The following is a 17,772-nucleotide window of genomic DNA, read 5'->3' as shown; positions in this document are numbered from 1 at the left end:
CCTTGAAATTTCATGTTCCCAGAGGCTCAGGCCCTGGCCCCTGAATAAAGCTGGCCCTGTCATCTGTGAGTTCATAAAAGAGAGTTACAGACACCACCTACCCTAAGTTTGTGCTTGCTGCTCAGTCTGAAGCTTCAGCAGCCCCCCACCCCTTCCCTTGTCAATGTCATTCATCGGATACTCTTCTCTTTTCAGCCCTCTGCTGAAATAAGTAGTACAAATAATGATAAGTAGTTAATGAATGCTTTTAATCAGTGCTAAGTACACATGCTAACTTCTATAATAACCCCTTATGTCAGGCTTTCTCTCATTGCAAATTTTTCTTGGTTTAGGTTTATTGATGTTCTATTTTTTCCCTCAAATTACTCTCAAAGGTGCCTAGAGCAACCTTCCCCACATTCTGCTCCTGCCACTAGGCTCACCTTCTCTGGGATGTTTTTCCCAAAGGCCTTATTGACACTCTCTACTACTGGAGGCTCCTCTGTCTGTGCTCCACATCACCTAACACGATAAGTGATTTATTTTCTTATTTGCCACCACCGCTAATCAGCGGGCTGCTTCAATCATAAGGGCTATGTGTATTAGCCCTAGGGCCTGTCATAGAGCCCAGCTAAATGACTTTATTCTTAGTTACTTGGCCCTACTTTTAATTATTTATTTATTTAACTCTTCAACCCTTCTAGCAGGATATTGTATATTATTTCACAAAATGTAGGCCTTGAACCACTTACATTCAAATCACCCTTGAGGGTTGTTAACAAGATAGATTTATATGCTTCTTTTACTACAGCAGTATTTTGAACCCAGGAATATTCATTTTGAAAAGCATCCTGGGTGTTTCTTATGAAGAGCAAAATTTGAAAAATATTGCTTGAATGAGAAGAGTTCTTACTGAGATTAAGAGACCTATCTTCTACTAGTGACAATACCAGTGATTAGATTATGTTTCATGAATAAATATTTCAATAAGATGAGATTTTAGTTTCAATTAGGAAGAAGGGATTAGAAACAAGTTGTCTACAATATCTCTTTAATCTCTAAAGGATTTATTTTGTGTTGGTAAGTTGAAAGAACTAGTACTATACATGCAAGTAAATTTGCTTCTGACCCACATGAGATTAGCATCTATTATTTGTACCTCATAGGAATGAATAACAATAATTCCAAATCATGCAAGGGTGCAAAAATATGTAAGTGCAATAAATCCATGATTGGAGCTATAGCTATTATAACTAAAATTAGGTAGAGAAAAATAGTAATGGCTGTTTGAACTTGGCCAAAGTATCTTAATTTATTTAACTATGCATTCTAAATAGTTCATAGAAAATTATATATATATATATATATATTTAAAGGGAATATATATGTATTAAAGAGAATGATCCATGGGCCACATGCATCAGAATCACTTGAGGTTCTGATTAATACTGTAGTTTCCCAAGTCATATCCAATACTTAACTGAATTGGAATGTTCGGCCAACAATCAGTATCTTTACAAGCACTCCAGGATAGTTACTCATCTATCATTTCAGAACCACTGATATATTTAAGCTGTTGAGATATACATGAATAACAGACAAACTGTTTCCAGTGTCTACAATAAAGGGATAACTCTTTAAAATCCTCTTCAAGCCAGTCTTCTAAACATGCATAGAAAATGCTGGCACAGTTATGTAGACAACAACAGCATGTTTTCTAATATTAGTAATGGTAAATTCAGGTTTGTAGACCAGGACACAATTGTAATCCATCACATAACTACTGTTTGCAAATGTTCAAACATTTTGATCCAGCACAGTTTGGCGCTGAAATAGAAGCACTGACTAAGATATAAGAGTTAGTCATATGGCTGGGTGTGGTGGCTCACACCTGTAATCCCAGTACTTTGGGAGGCCAAGGTGGGTGGATAACCTGAGGTCAAGAGTTCAAGACCAGCCAGGCTAACATGAAGAAACCTCCTCGCTATTAAAAATACAAAAATTATCTGGGCATGGTGGCAGGTGCCTGTAATCTCAGCTACTCAGGAGGCTGAGGCAGGAGAATCCTTTGAACCCAGTAAGCAGTTGTTGCAGCGAGCCAAGATCATGCCATTGCATTGCAGCCTGGGAACAAGGGAGAAACTCTGTTTCAGAAAAAATAAATAAATAAAATAAAACTATTATCAGAGTTAACAGGCAACCTACAGAATTGGAGAAATTTTTTGCAATCTATCTATCTGACAAAGGGCTAATATCCAGAATCTACAAAGAACTTAAGCAAATTTACAAAAAAAAAAAACATCAAAAAGTGGGTGAAGGACATGAACAGACACTTCTGAAAAGAAGACATTCATACAGCCAACAACATATGAAAAAAAGCTCATCATCATTGGCCATTAGAGAAATGCAAATCAAAACCACAATGAGATACCATCTCACGCCAGTTAGAATGGTGATCATTAAAAAGTCAGAAAACAACGGATGCTGGAGAGGATGTGGAAAAATAGGAATGCTTTTACACTGTTAGTGGGAGTGTAAGTTAATTCAAACATTGTGGAAGACAGCATGTTGATTCCTCAAGGATCTAGAACCGGAAATACCATTTGACCCAGCAATCCCATTACTGGGTATATAGCCAAAGGATTATAAATCATTCTACTATAAAGACACATGCACCCATATGTTTATTGTAGCACTATTCACAATAGCAAATACTTGGAAACAACCCAAATGCCCATCAATGATAGAGTGGATAAAGAAGATGTGGCACATACACACCACGGAATACTATGCAGCCTTAAAAAAGGAAGAGTTCATGTCCTTTGCAGGGACAGGGATGAAGCTGGAAGCCATCATTCTCAGCAAACTAGCACAGGAACAGAAAACCAAACACCATATGTTCTCAATCATTAGTGGGAGTTGAACAATGAGAACACATGAACACAAGGAGGGAATTATCACACGCTGGGGCCTGTTGGGGGTTGGGAGCTAGGGGAGGGATAGCATTAGGAGAAATACCTAATGTAGATGATGGGTTGATGGGTGCAGCAAACCACCATGGCACATGTATACCTACGTAACAAACCTGCAGGTTCTCAACATGTACTCCAGAACTTAAAGTATAATAATAATAATCTTACATAATAAAAAATATAAAAAAGAGTTGGTTGTAATAGAGCTGAAGGAAATTTTAGGGGCTAAGAAAAAAAGAAAACACCGTTGCATAAAGAGAGGCAGGCAGGAAAAGAGAACAATTAAGGAATGAGATAATGAGTTAAGTAAGTGAAACTGAAGTTTTGATAAATTAGATAAACCAGCTTTGATGCTCAGATCTATTATTAGGAATCACAGATTTAGTTAATAAAAATTACACATATTAAAATATATTGACCATTGATACATCATATCCAAGGTCATAGTTAATATTAACTAATAGTAAATATATTTTCACTTCTTCAAGAAGAAAAATAATCAGTGAGAAAAATTTTATATGACATTAAGGTATTTGTAAAAATATGCTAAAAATTTCAAAGTAGATGTAATGTAACCTTTTAATAGGATAATTGCGTATCATTGGCTATATAGGTAAAACTTTTATGAAGTGCATTATAAGTTTTTCTTATTTACATATGAGAAAATTTGATATATTAGAAATAAATTATATGCTACAGATGGAAAGAAAAATAACTTGAAAAATATATTACAAGTTCATAGAGGTTACTTTCAAGAAAGTGAGAAGTGAATGCCTGAATCATCAATGAATTATTATTCACCTCTTTCCCTGGACAAAGTTCCACGTATTAATTAAGTCATGATTAAAGGAAGATGGTATAAGTGCCAATCACACACTGATCAGGAATGTATCAAGTAAAATTATAGCTTAATTTTCCCTGTACAATCCTATGAATAAAAATGCCAGTCCCTCTTCATTGGAAAATTAGTCTGGTGTTTTTGCAAGGTCAGTCTTTCCCGACAAATGTGTTTTCAATACCTTGTTGAAATAACGAATACAAAAGCTATTGTCTCCATTGAGACCAAAATGATTTACTAATTCCTGTAACATGACTTACCCTATCAGCATGTGACCTTCAAAAAAATCATATTTTAGCTATAAGATTTAAGAAAAATGTTTTCATTCCTTTAATTACCCATAAGGTATTTTTAAATGTTTGATTAGAACTTTGTAAACAAGTAAAATACACATGAATTTAATAATAAAGACTGGAAAAAATGTTGACATAGGTCAGAGGTTTTTTTTTTTTTTTTCTTCCAAGCTGGTTTCAACAAGCTCTTTTACCTTATTGAAGCAATTCCTAATTCCAGTTTCTATGCGAGAGAAAGCAAGAATATTACTTATGCCAAATATATTTAAGGTTCACCAACAATTCCATAGGATGCCCTTGACAAAGGAGATGAATTGGGAAGGTTTATTAAATAATTTCATGCCTTTAATAAGAAAGCTTTTAAAAATGACTATGGGTATATATGTTAGTTTGGTTTTATTATATCATCACAAAGGTGTCTAACAAGTCATAAGTCCTTAAATACTTTAAATGGCTTTGAATATTTCTCACGTATTATAAGGTGCCTGTAAAATCAAAAGGTTTTAAAAGGCATTTTTCTTAGTTACAATGAAATTTTCCAAATTACCTTATGAGCTTCCTATCAAATGCAATAACTATTTTCGTAGAGACTAATTTTAAAATGTTGCCTTTCTGATGTCCTTCTGAGATGGGTCAGAGCAGAGTATTAATTCCAGCGACAACCATGGAAATCTTCCACTCACTTTTACATCATTCAAGATAAAACCGAAATGGACAGTATAAATATACAGGTGTCCTCCAGACTCTTATTAAGAACAGGATGTTAAAATTATCCTGTATCCCTTTTGTGGGTAAAATTAAATAAAAACATAGCCCTACTTACTTATAAAACATTTACAAATAAATATAAAAGCTGAAATATCAACTTTGTTCTGCTAATTAGGAAAATCCTTTTACCTAAATGGACAAGGTTTCATAATGCAAAACAGGTAGATCAGAAACATAGAAGAAAGATATAGATGAGAGGCTGGAAAACAAAGTTGTATTTCATTTCTTTCCCTTGAAAACAAATGATCCTATGACTTAGTCTCTCTTGGCCTCAATTCCCTTTTCTATATATTAGGAATAATAATATATGACTAACAAACATAACGATTGAGGATAAGGGTTTTTACTTTAAAATGAATCCACGTGGAGAACTGTCTGTAAGTGGTAAAACGATATAAAAAAATGAACAAATATCAGATAATGCTACGTATTCCTATCTGGCTGAGGAAAAACATATAGAATTGTTCCCACCTTCAGTCTCAATATAGATACAATAATTGAAATAAAATAATATCACACTTTCAGTCCCTCAGTCTTCTCAAGTTTTATATAAGCGATCAATGCTCTTCTTCTCCCATAAAGGAAATGACTTCTATGTTCCAGTAATTATGGGGCACTGATTTGCTGAGCATTTGAATCATAACAATGTGTTTGATCACTGTATTCTGGGAGTATCTATCTAAAGTACACTAAGGTATGAAGCACTCTTCAGTTGAATGCCTTAGACAGATCTTGTCTAAATTGCTCCCCTCCCCTACACTCCCTTCTCGTGCCCAATATTCATCCTGACTGGAAGATTTGAATTCATCAAATCTTTTAAAAAGTGGTTCAATAAAGCTGATCAGGTCTCAATAAATCTCAAACTGTGAAATATAAAAACAAATCTCACCAAGGAAAACATTCAAATATTACCAAACAAAAATAAAATTCAGTGTGAATAACTAATGTGTTCAAATTCATTACTTTCATGCCTTTAAGTGGGTAGGATTAGCATAAAGAGCCTTCTCAGAGTGTAGGCAACAATAAAAACTGCAATAACTCATACTTTGCAGTGACTTTCATTTTTGAATCTGGATATTTTTTAATTTTCATAATAGCCTTGGGAGGTAAATATCATTATCCTCATTTCAGAGCAGATGAAACTGAGAGATTAGTGATTTGCCCATAGCTACGCAGTAAGTGAACTGTATGCCAATTTCAGTCCAAGGCAATGGCACTAAGATTACTACATTACTCAAGTTTATTTAGCTAGATGGTTACCACTGAAAGGAAATGCCATTAAGTTTACACTCAACTTGAAATCTAGAAGTCAAAAGCATTAAAACAATATATAAAAGTGCAAAGTAACAAATAAGCATTTAAAAATATTAAATGCTAATATTTATTGAGCACTTATGTGCTGGGCATAATTTAATATGCTTTATATGAACTATGTAATCCTTATCATCATCTCAACAACAGAGCTCAAAACTGTGAAATTATGTTTGATTTCTTTCATTTTCCTATACTCTATGTCTAACCCATCCACAAATCTTGTGGTCTCCAGCTTCAAAATATATGTAGAATCTAACCACCTCCCACTGCCTACATCACATATGTATCTTCTCTTACCAGAATTACTGCAATAGCCTCCAAACTCCTCTGTTTTTTCCTAAGCAGGTCCCCTTAAGCCTATTCCCTAACCTAATACCAGAATAATCTCTTTAAACCATGTCAAATGGTGTCACTACTATTCTCAAAACTTTCTAATAGTTTCCCATCCTACACAGAGTACAAGCCTTAACGAAGTTCCAAAAGGCCCTCCATGATCTCTTCATTTATACCTCTTGACCAGGCCTCTCTTTGGTCTAGCTCCACTAATCTAGCTGCTTGTCCTATATCATTCTAGACATGCTTTTTTTCCAAGGGGTGTATGCTTGCTGTTTTCTCTTCTAGAATACTTATGATTTAGTCTCTAATCTGCTTCAGGTCTCTGTTCAAATATTATTAGTGAGGATTTCTTCCACTAGTCTATATAAAATAATAACCCTTCCAACAGCTTCCCACTCTGATCCAGATCCATTTTTCCCTAGAATCTATTAGCAGCTGCACATGTATTTTATTTGTTTGCTTGTTTGGAGAGGAGGGGAGTCTATCTCCCCTACACCAATGGAAGCTCCATAGACAATTTGTCTTGTACATAGCTATAAGAGTATATATCACAAACCAGATGCTCAAATAAACATGTTGAACAAAGGATTGAATTAACAACCCAAACAAGGTAGGCATTACAGTATATATCCTTTAGAGATGAAGAGACACAGGCAGTGGCATACAGAGACAGAATAACTTATGTGAATCACAAAAGTACAGAATGGCAGATCTTGAAGAAAACCTGTGCCATGTGGTTGCAGAGCGTATGCACCTAACCACTAACTATACTACTGTTCATGTGGTATCTCTCTAAAAATAATTCCGTGACCTAAAATTACCTATGCTACTACAATATCAGTACTGTGGGAAGGCCCAACCCTCCTTATTTTCTACTTGTTTTTATAAGACTGCTGTTAAAAAAAGACACTGATAAATCTAGAGAACACCAAAGACCTACATTTTGCCAAAGCTAATGATAAATTATCTCTTCTTATTCTACCATGTAATAAAATTGGACACAATTGATTATTCTCTCTTCTTGAAAATGTATTGAGGTTTCCTAGTCCCTATACTCAGGATTCTTTTAGTTCATGGAATGTTTTTTACTGAGACCTCCTTCTACTCCAAACCTGAAAAGTGTTCTAAGCCCTTCAACTCGATCCTAGAACCCCTTTTTTTTCTGCACTCAAACTATGTGACTTCTTCCAGTTCCCTATGGATTTAATATGTACATATTAAAAAACTATGTACATATGAATATGCACTATGTAAATACTATGTACATGCTAAAAACTCTCAAACTCAGACTTCTTGCCTGGAACTCTTCTCTGAGAGCAAAGCTCACATCCTATCACCTATTGTCTTCTCCATTTCAGAATTAACTTGACAAAATAAAACATGTCATGTCTCCTCCAATCCACCCTCACTCGGAATATCTCCCAGGAACTGGTTCTACTTTTCTTTTTTTTTATTATTATTATAATTTAAGTTCTAGGGTACATGTGCACAACGTGCAGGTTTGTTACATATGTATACATGTGCCACGTTGGTGTGCTGCACCCATTAACTCGTCATTTACATTAGGTATATCTCCTAATGCTATTCCTGCCCCCTCCCCCACCCCACGACAGGCCCCGGTGTGTGATGTTCCCCTTCCTGTGCCCAAGTGTTCTCATTGCTCAATTCCCGCCTATGAGGGAGAACATGCAGTGCTACTTTTCATACAGTTATTAAAACCAAAAAGAAGTCAGATTCATCTTGGATTACTTCTTTCCCCTTACACAACACACCTGATTAAACTGTTACTCCTGTCAGCTGTATCTTCAAAGCAAATCCCAAATTTGATGACTTCTCCCCTTTTCTGCTTCTCCAGCCCTTCTTAAGGCCATCTTTTCCTCTTCCCTGTAGTACTATAGAAGCAATTTCTGTGGTCTACCTATCTCCCCTCCTGCCTCCCTTCTATGCAACAGTGATGTTTCTTAAGTATTTGTGCAGACCAGTTACTCTCCTACCTCAAACTTTCAATGCAATAAAATTTTACTTAAAATAAAATCTAAACTTTTTAGTATAAGCCAAAATATTTTCTGAACTCAGTCTCTCCCTCTACACAGTTTGTTTGCTTCATTTCAGTCACAATCACCTTGTTTCCATCCTTTAAACGCTTTTAAGGGAACTTAAGAAAAGCTGCATGTTGGCTTATAAAAAACAGAAATTTATTTCTCATAATTCTGGAGGCTGAAAGTTTAATATTAGGATTCTCTGTTTAATAAATGGTGCTGGGAGAACTGGCTAGCCAAATGCAGAAAATTGAAACTGAACCCTACTTTACACCTTATACAAAAATTAACTCAAGTTGCATTAAAGACTTAAATGTAAAACCCAAAGCTATAAAAACTCTGGAAGATGACCTGGGCAATACCACTTAGGAAAATAACACAGGCAAAGACTTTATGATGAAGATGCCAAAAGCAATTGCAACAAAAGCAAAAATTGACAAATGGAATCTAATTAAACTAAAGAGCTTCTTCATAGCAAAATAAACAACAAACAGAGTAAACAGACAACCTGTAGAATGCGAGAAAATTTTTGCAAAGTATGTATCTGACAAAGGTCTAATATCCAGCATCTACAAGGAACTTAAACAAATTTACAGGAAGAAAAACAAACAATCTCATTAAAAAGTAGGCAAAGGACATGAATAGACAGTTCTCTAAAGACATACATGTGACAACAATCATCTAAAAAACGCTCAGCAATACTGAGCATTAGAGAAATGCAAATCAAAACCACAGTGAGATACCATCTCACACAAGTCAGAATGGCTATTATTAAAAAGGAAAAAAAATAACAGATGCTGGTGATGTTGTGGAGAAAAAGGAATGCTTATACACTGTTGATAGGAGTACAGATTAGTTCAACCATTTTGGAAGATAGTGCAGCAATTCCTCAAAGACCTAAAGACAGGAACATTCCATTTTAAGAGAAATTACTCTTGTTATTTTTGCCTAAAAAGCCTACTCGTCAGGTAGGTCAGATCTCCCAACTTATCTGCTGAAGGAGGTTTTCCCTGGTCCTAGTAGAAACCAGCCTGTCACTCCTTGTCATATTTTTCTATTTTATTCTCTTCCTTGTAGACTATTAAATGCTAAACTTATTTTACTGATAGGCTTGCACATTTATTTAACTATATTCTCATTTGTTTGTTAACGCTTTGAAGACAAGGGCTCAATCTCCTTTATTTATTGTTATGTTAAGTAATGAGAACAGCGCCTAGCCCACTCTATAATTATTTGTTAACTGACTTATTGATTTAACAATGATTGCATATCACAAAAACAAATTCATCTTGCTCCAAAATTTTTCCTTACATTTTACACTTCTTGGAATATCATAGAAATGATATAATATTGTCAACATGCTACACTAAAATATGATGTTGAAAAGATTATAATCACTAATTTTCAATAATTTATTAATATTTATGCATATTTAATTGAATATATTAAAAACAATTTTAATATTAGAAAAAATTAATTAATTTATCTATACATCAGTCATTCATTCCTTCAATTTGTTTGTGCTCTCCTCAAATTCATATGTCGATGTCCTAACCCCTAGTGTTCCAGAATGTGACTGTATTTGGAAATGGGGTCTTTAAAGAGATTATTTAAAATGAAGTCACTAGAATGGATCTTAATCCAGTGTGACTGGTATTGATACAAGAAGTGGAGATTATGACACAGACAGACATATTAAGATAAAGGGAGAAGAAAGCCATTTACAAGCCAAGGCAAGATGCCTCAGAAGAAACCAACCTTGCCAACACGTTGTTCTTGTACTTCTAGTCTCTAGAATTGTGAAAAAGTAAATTTCTGTTGTTTAAGCCATCTAGTCTTTGCAAATAAGCTTCGTAGCTCTGGCAAATGAAAATAGCTGAGAATACGAATCATCCAATACAGTATGCTTTGCTTAGTAAAATTTGTGGCTCAGTTACACTTTTTGGAATTAACAACTTCACAACAAAAGTGTTAAGATTCACATTAGTATTTGGATGTCTATTTTTAATTCTTTCTAAAGGATGGTTTATTCTAGCAGCATTTTCCAGGCTTATCGGATACATACCTACATGGAGAAATTAAAGAATTACCTACACTACAACTACCTGGTAATAAACGTGAAAGGTTTTTGTTTTTGTTTTCCATTTCAAGTTCTTTCTGTTAAGTGTACATCAAAATTAAATCTTGTTTTTCCATTTTTAGCTCACATACATTTTCTCAGGGACCATCTCAGAAGCATAGTTTGAGAGTGTTCTCCTTTTGAGATTCAGTACTTGTCACAGAAAACTCCAGAGTTAAGAGAACTACCATTTCAGGTTAGCTGAGTGACCGGGCATTTTTGTAGCATAATTTTAACATTCATTTAAAGTTTCCACAAAGGAAGCTCAAATTGTTTCTGGTTGTTAAAAATCCATGAGAGTGCTGTGATAACAAATAATATACACAATTTGCTCCCTTGCCATGAGCTTCAGCACAAAATGTATCTGTTGTCTTCATGTCTAAATATATGAGACAATACATAGAAATAGCTTTATCTTTTTCCAAATTCAAATTAAAACATGCTTATTTCATATATAGAAAAACACAAAGAAGAAAATGAATTTATAGACTCAGTATCTTTTTTGTAAGATTTTGGTATGTATCTTTTTAGTCACTGCATAAACGCCATACTCCTCTCCCTCTCCTTCCCTCCTTCTCTCCCTCCCTCCCTCCCTCCGTCTCTCTCTCCCTCTTTCTCTCTCTCTGTCTGTCTCTTTGTTGCTTAATGAGATTGCATTACATGTATAGTCTATCATGTCTACTTTTACTTAAGAGCATATCAGTGAACATGTTGGTTTAAATATTTGATGGCTACACCACATTCTAATGTGTGTAGCAATGTACTTTAACTTAACCAGGAACAAAATACTTCAAGATGTTTTCTTCCTTTTTGTTCTTTATAAATATTCTCATATAAATCTACATAAATATGTAATTTTTAAATCATTTCCTTAAAAGAGATTACTCAATGTGGATTTTCTGAATTAAAGCCTTACTAATATTTAAGTTTTATACATACTGTCAGGTTGCTTCTTAGAAAGGTTCTATCAATGTATCCTCTAACAAAGAGTTCATGTAAATTTCCATTAGCTCACCAATTTGTTGTCACTGAAGCACATCTTTAATTGCTAACAAATTTAATTATATTTTCACTCTGATTGACCTCAACCATTTTACCTATCACAAATCACCATATCCTCATTGGTCTTTTTAATATTGGCAATTTATATTAATATTATAGGTAAATTAAACCTCTATCTCTCATCTGTGTTGCAAGTATCTTTTGTGTGTGTGTGTGTGTGTGTGTGTGTGTGTATTTTTGTAGATACAGGGTTTCACTATGTTGGCCAGGCTGGTCTCGAACACCTGACCTCAAGTAATCTATCACCTCAGCCTCCCAAAGTGCTGGGATTACAGGTGTGAGCCACCACGCCCGGCTTGTGTTGCAAATATCTTTTACCAGCACATAATTTGTTTATTGACTTTGTTTTTATTACTTTTAACTAAAAAGCAAAATAAAATGTTTACACAGTGAAATCTTTACATTTTTTCTTAATTATTATTGCCTTTGAGCACTACAAATGTTAAAAATACATATATTCTATGAGACTTACTAAAGCCCAATAAGAAAGATTTTATTCAGTAGCATCAACATGGCTAGAGGAACAACAGAGTATTGCAATGGGGGAGAGTGGTTGGGCTCTACTCCAAATACAGCAGGGTCAAGTAGGAATTTATAGCCAAGGAGCAGTGTGGAGTCCAGTGAATTGAAAATTACTAAGAGGAAACATCAGGGGTAAGGAGAATTCCGGTTAAACCCACCTAACGGGATTCTTGCTGAAGACAGACCAGGGTGATCAGGTGTCATTTGGGGATGTGGAGGATGAGCAACCTGATAAAATATCAAAGATGATCAGATATTGAGGATGGGGGATTCTTGCTAAACTGATGCAGCAGGGTTCTTTGCTAAAACTGGATTTTACAATGAAGTGCACAGATGGGCCTAGGAGAAGATTCAGAAGCCTGACTCAAGCTTAGCCAAGCAAATAATTTTTGTCACCAAATGTAAAATGTATTATATTTATACCATTTTATTATAGTATCTTAACAGCTAAATATTAAATATTTGAGTATTTATTTTGATCTACAGTGGTAATGTATTTACTCAAGTGCTTTTTCAAACTTAAAACTATGACAATATTAATTATTAAACAATTTATCGTTTTCTCAATATTATTAAAATCCTAGCCTAAAAACTAAATTGATATACTTACTGGTGCTTACTTTTTCTGGGGGGTGGGGGTGGTGGGGAGATGGACTCTCGCTCTTTTGCCCAGGTTGAAGTGCAGTGGCGCAATCTCAGCTCACTGCAACCTCCGACTCCTGGGTTCAAGCAATTCTCCCCGCCTCAGCCTTCCAAGTAGCTGGGATGACAGGCACCCGCCACAACGCCCAGCTAATTTTTGTATTTTTTTAGTAGAGACGGGGTATCGCCATGTTGGCCAGGCTGGTCTTGAACTCCTGACCTCAGGTGATCCGCAAGCCACCGCGCCCAGCCTGGTGCTTACTTCTTTAAAAACGTTTAATTTTCATTATATTAGTTGTCAGCTTTTCACCAATATTTAATAACACGTTTTCAATTACATGATAGAAGTTTACAGGGCAAGTTCTATAATATTATTTCTATTATAATTTTTATGATTAATAATTTCAATTAAAGGTTTATCCTTCAAATAAAATTGAGAATTATTTCATTATGTTCCAAAAAAAACAAAAGTGGATGCCGCTGTAAGGGGAGGGCGGAGTGGAGGGGAGGTGAATTCTAACAAACACATTAAAGAGTTTTGGAAAAGTGGCATGTTTAAAATATAGAGTCATCCCATGCAAGAGATTTGTTAATGCCATTTATTTGTTTTATTAAATTTCTCTCAGAAATACTTACAGTTTTATTAATAAAGTTTTTATTATACATGTCTTAAGATTAATCCTGAGCATTTTTTTATGTTTTAAGGTATTTTGACGACATAGCCATTTTATGTTTCAATTGGCAACTGCCAATTTTTATTTATTTTTATTTTTTAGAGAAAGGAGTCTCGCTTGGTTGCCTAGGCTAAGATTACTACCAATTATTTAAAGCAAACTATTGAATTGCATATGGTTATATTATCACCAGGCACAATAATTAATTATTATTATTTTGAATACATTTATTGATTTGGAAGATTTCCGGGTTGATAAAATAATCTGGAAATAATATTAAATCCACCTCTTCATTTCCAATATCAATTTTTTTCTTGAACACTTCAAGAACAATTTTAAACAATAATGGTAAATTCCATACTAGAGCCTTCTGAAAAATTACTGGTGGTAAAAAGAATTATTATATTGTTTTATTGTAACAATAACAGATTTGGTGATTTCTCACCGAATAAGCAAAATGCTGATGGCGCTTGTATGTTACCTCCAAAAGCATACTATTGAACAAAAGATGAAGCTATATAAAAAGATATAGATGTAGATGTGTTAATATAGGGTTACCTAGAGATATACTGCCTCAAAATGTTAAATTGGCCATACTCTTCTTAACTATTACTGTAATAACATCTATTTGCCTATGTAATCTTTATTCTTCTTAAAGTTACCTGAGTTTAGATATTGTCTCTCCTGTTGTTTAAAATTTATCATCACACTCCCCACTATCTTGGTCTAGTCCTCTCAGTTTTTTCCCATCTGATTAGCTCCTTCATCCAATCACTTCAAAAACTGGATGACTATCAAATCTCTTCTTGATCCACAGTTGGCATCTCTTCTTATGTTAAGTTTTGAATCCCTGTTCTTATCCCATGTGGAACTCAAAGTAAACATGCCCAAACCTGAACACTTTATCCTCCTGATGAGCCATATCCTTCAGCCTTTCTTACCCTTGTTAAAATTATAGTTAATATCCATCTTACGACCTCCAACTAACCTAACCCCTTCCTCCACTTCTCTGCCCCCTTCAGTTACCAATGCTTGTAGATTGTACTTCTAACATGGCTTCTTCATAATCAGCCTCATGTCCACTGCAAAAATCCCCTGATGTACCTACATCCCACCTTCTACATACTGCCATCCATCTGATTTTACTAGTCATGTTATTTCTTGTCTAAATTCCTCCACGAGGTGTAACATTTATAAAAAATGCCCAAACTTCTTTGGGTGGCATTTGATGACTGATTTGCTTTCCCAGATAAGCTGAGGCTGGGTCTTCATTATATGGGGCCTAGACAAGGAGTGGGCATTTGTCATATTGTTTCTGTGGTATGGTGATTGGTGACATCTGAAAGAATTTTATAATATGCAGAATCAAAACCCATGTATGTTATCCAAATACACTAAAATCACATGAAAAGGATGAGAGGAGCTACTGGTTAAACACCAACAATATAAACACCAGGGAAACCTGATAAGACTTGGGGCTAATGTTAGGTGCATAAATTGATATATACCAATATAAGTGTCATATAAACATTCAGTCTTCCAAAATTTTTCACCAAATTTTACTTCCTCACAGACTTCTGGAAAACAAAAGAACTCTCTTGTTTTCTGAATACTCTCCATCCTTGCCTCAATTTAGATATGCTCAAGATGGAAGCACCCAGAGTGTGGCTTGATCTGACTCCAAGCTGATCTAGAATTGAGGCTCTCAGGAAGACTATTCTCACACACACTTGTACTTTGAAAGGTGGCTCTAGAAATTGTCTGGAAGCCCATGGCCAATATCAACAGAGCTTTGTGAGGAAAGAGATCCCCTTAGTACCAGTAAGCATTGTCATGCAGAGCATGAATGCTCAATAAATGTACAAAATTGAACTAAAATGTTTTACAAATACGAGGATATACTAACATAAAATCAAAAACAAAAAAAAGTAAAATGATGCTGCGAGCTTATCAGGGCATAATTAATAGAAAGATATTTCATATTATCTTCTCAAGGCTAAAGGAAGCATTTTGGGAGTTAACTACAAGGATAAGTGATTCCAGGAAATGGGATACAGAAGAGGGGTTTGTGTCCCTGAGACTACTCCCTTGTCTGGGGAGCGCCATTTCTACTTCCATGTTGAATATCCTCACCCAAAAAGTGAGACAAAGTTTGCTCTAATCCAGCAATAGACAGGATGGTACCAGAAGCTGAAATTATTTTTATAGGAATAAGAATAGAAATAAATTTCTGCAATAAAACTTAAAAATATTAATGAAAACAAAGACAAATATACATGATGAAACAAAACAGCATCCAATCAATGGGATAGGAGATTAAAAATCATTTCATTAAGGGTTCCAATTATGCTGAATAGAAGGAATAACTTCTAGTGTTCCATAGAACTATAGGATGATTAACAATAATATATTATAGTTTCAAATGGCTAAAAGAAGGATGTTGAATGTCTCCAACACAAAGAAATGATATTTGAGATGATGGATATGCTACTTACTCTGATCTGATCACTATACATGATATATATTGAAACACCACTATATACTCCCCAAATATGTACAATTATTGTGTCAACTAAAACATGAAATAAAATAAAATAATACAATTTTAAAATCACTTCAGATTTTGTGTTGACTGAAAGGTTAATTTTCATGATGTTGCTGAAAATGTAATTTGTAATTGCCCCAATTTAACAAGAAAATGTAGCCCCAAAATAATAAGAATGGAACCTACATCACCAAAAGCAGATTACACAAAAGAGTATGTGAAAATTCTGCTTCACTCTGCCCTTCCAATCCACAAGAAATATTGCAATCAATTTCTAGGAGAACATTAGCAAATGTTCAGTCCCCAGAGGAGAATAGTAAGAAAGATGAATCATGACCTATGAAGAGGTGAAACAACTGATTATTTTAGTTTCAGAGGAACATGTTACCTTAAATGCTTAAATGGCTCCCATTTGAGAGAGACAGTCCTTTTGAATACCATCTACAAGGTATAAACTCTTCTAATACGTAGGAGTAACAAGGTTCTAGTTTGAGACTTAAAATGTGGGGAAAGAAACTTTTTAACAAACTCTCAAAAAATGTAAGCATATAAAAATAATTGCTGGCTGGAAACCAGCCTGGCCAACATGATGAAACCCCATCTCTACTAAAAATACAAAAATTAGCTGGGTGTGGTGGTGCACACTTGTAATCCCAGCTACTCTGGAGGCTGAGACAGGAGGATCACTTGAACCTGGGAGGCGGAGGTTGCAGTGAGCAGAGATTGTGCCACTGCGCTCCAGCCTGGGTGACACAGTGAGACTCCATTTCAATCAGTCGATCAATCAATCATTCAACAGGTAAGATTGCTACTAGTCATCGAGCATTTCCTTCCAAGCACTATGCTACACTTTACATGCATCATCTCTTTTAATCCCCTCAACCAGTCTGTGAAATAAGTATTATTAATAACTTCATTTTACAGTTGAAGGAATTGAAGCATAAAAAATGCTAAGCTCATTGAGCTAGGACGGGTAGAACATACAGGCCCATTTGGACTAATCCATACCAAAAGCTCTCAACCATTATGCTTTAGTTACCTTACTGTGGTTGTTCTAGAGGAACTAGACAGCTGCTTTTAGACCATAAAAAAGAAACCACGTTTTAATTTAGAATGTCAAATATGATCCCTGAAATTTATTCCCATCTCATTTTAAAGATTCTCTGATCTTGTGTTCTTTGCAGAAGAGAAACTCACATCTTCAGCCAAGATTCTCCCGAATTTCTGCATCCATCTGTTCTGATGTTCAGCATCTGAGAATTAAATTATCAAATAATAGAGCAACTGAAAGTTGGAGGACACAGGGGAAGGACACAAAATATATCCTAAAGAAAGATCCTTATACATTTTCTTAGGATAAGCCTTGTTTCCTTTTTTATCACAGGGTTTAATTCAACCTCTGCCAGTACACACACATATACATACACACACACACAAAATACACACTCAGACTATCTCCTTACCCAACCCTGCCACACTGTGTGCTATACGGTTCATGATAACTAACAAAACTGGAGGCATATTAAGTAAAGTAGGATAGGTATATAATTTTCAGATATTACACTATCAAAACCTTAAACAGCAGCTTGCCATTATATTCCTAAATGCATGATAGATTTAAACAGTTAGTGAAAGCAGCATAAATGGTCTTCATCCCTTCTGTATGTTC

The 17,772-nt window shown here is 34.9% G+C and overlaps 1 protein-coding gene across 4 annotated transcripts in view; it reads right to left on the bottom strand.

Moving 5' to 3' along the window:
* LRFN5 (leucine rich repeat and fibronectin type III domain containing 5) overlaps positions 1 to 17,772 on the bottom strand; it is a 306,102-nt gene that overhangs the window by 242,658 nt on the left and 45,672 nt on the right. The gene's annotated exons all lie outside the window — the stretch shown is intronic.

The sequence above is a fragment of the Pongo pygmaeus genome, chromosome 15 (genome assembly GCF_028885625.2).
Source record: "Pongo pygmaeus isolate AG05252 chromosome 15, NHGRI_mPonPyg2-v2.0_pri, whole genome shotgun sequence".
Taxonomy (NCBI): domain Eukaryota; kingdom Metazoa; phylum Chordata; class Mammalia; order Primates; family Hominidae; genus Pongo; species Pongo pygmaeus.
The sequence above is the reverse complement of the archived record's forward strand: the minus strand, read 5'-3'. Positions and strand labels throughout refer to the sequence as shown.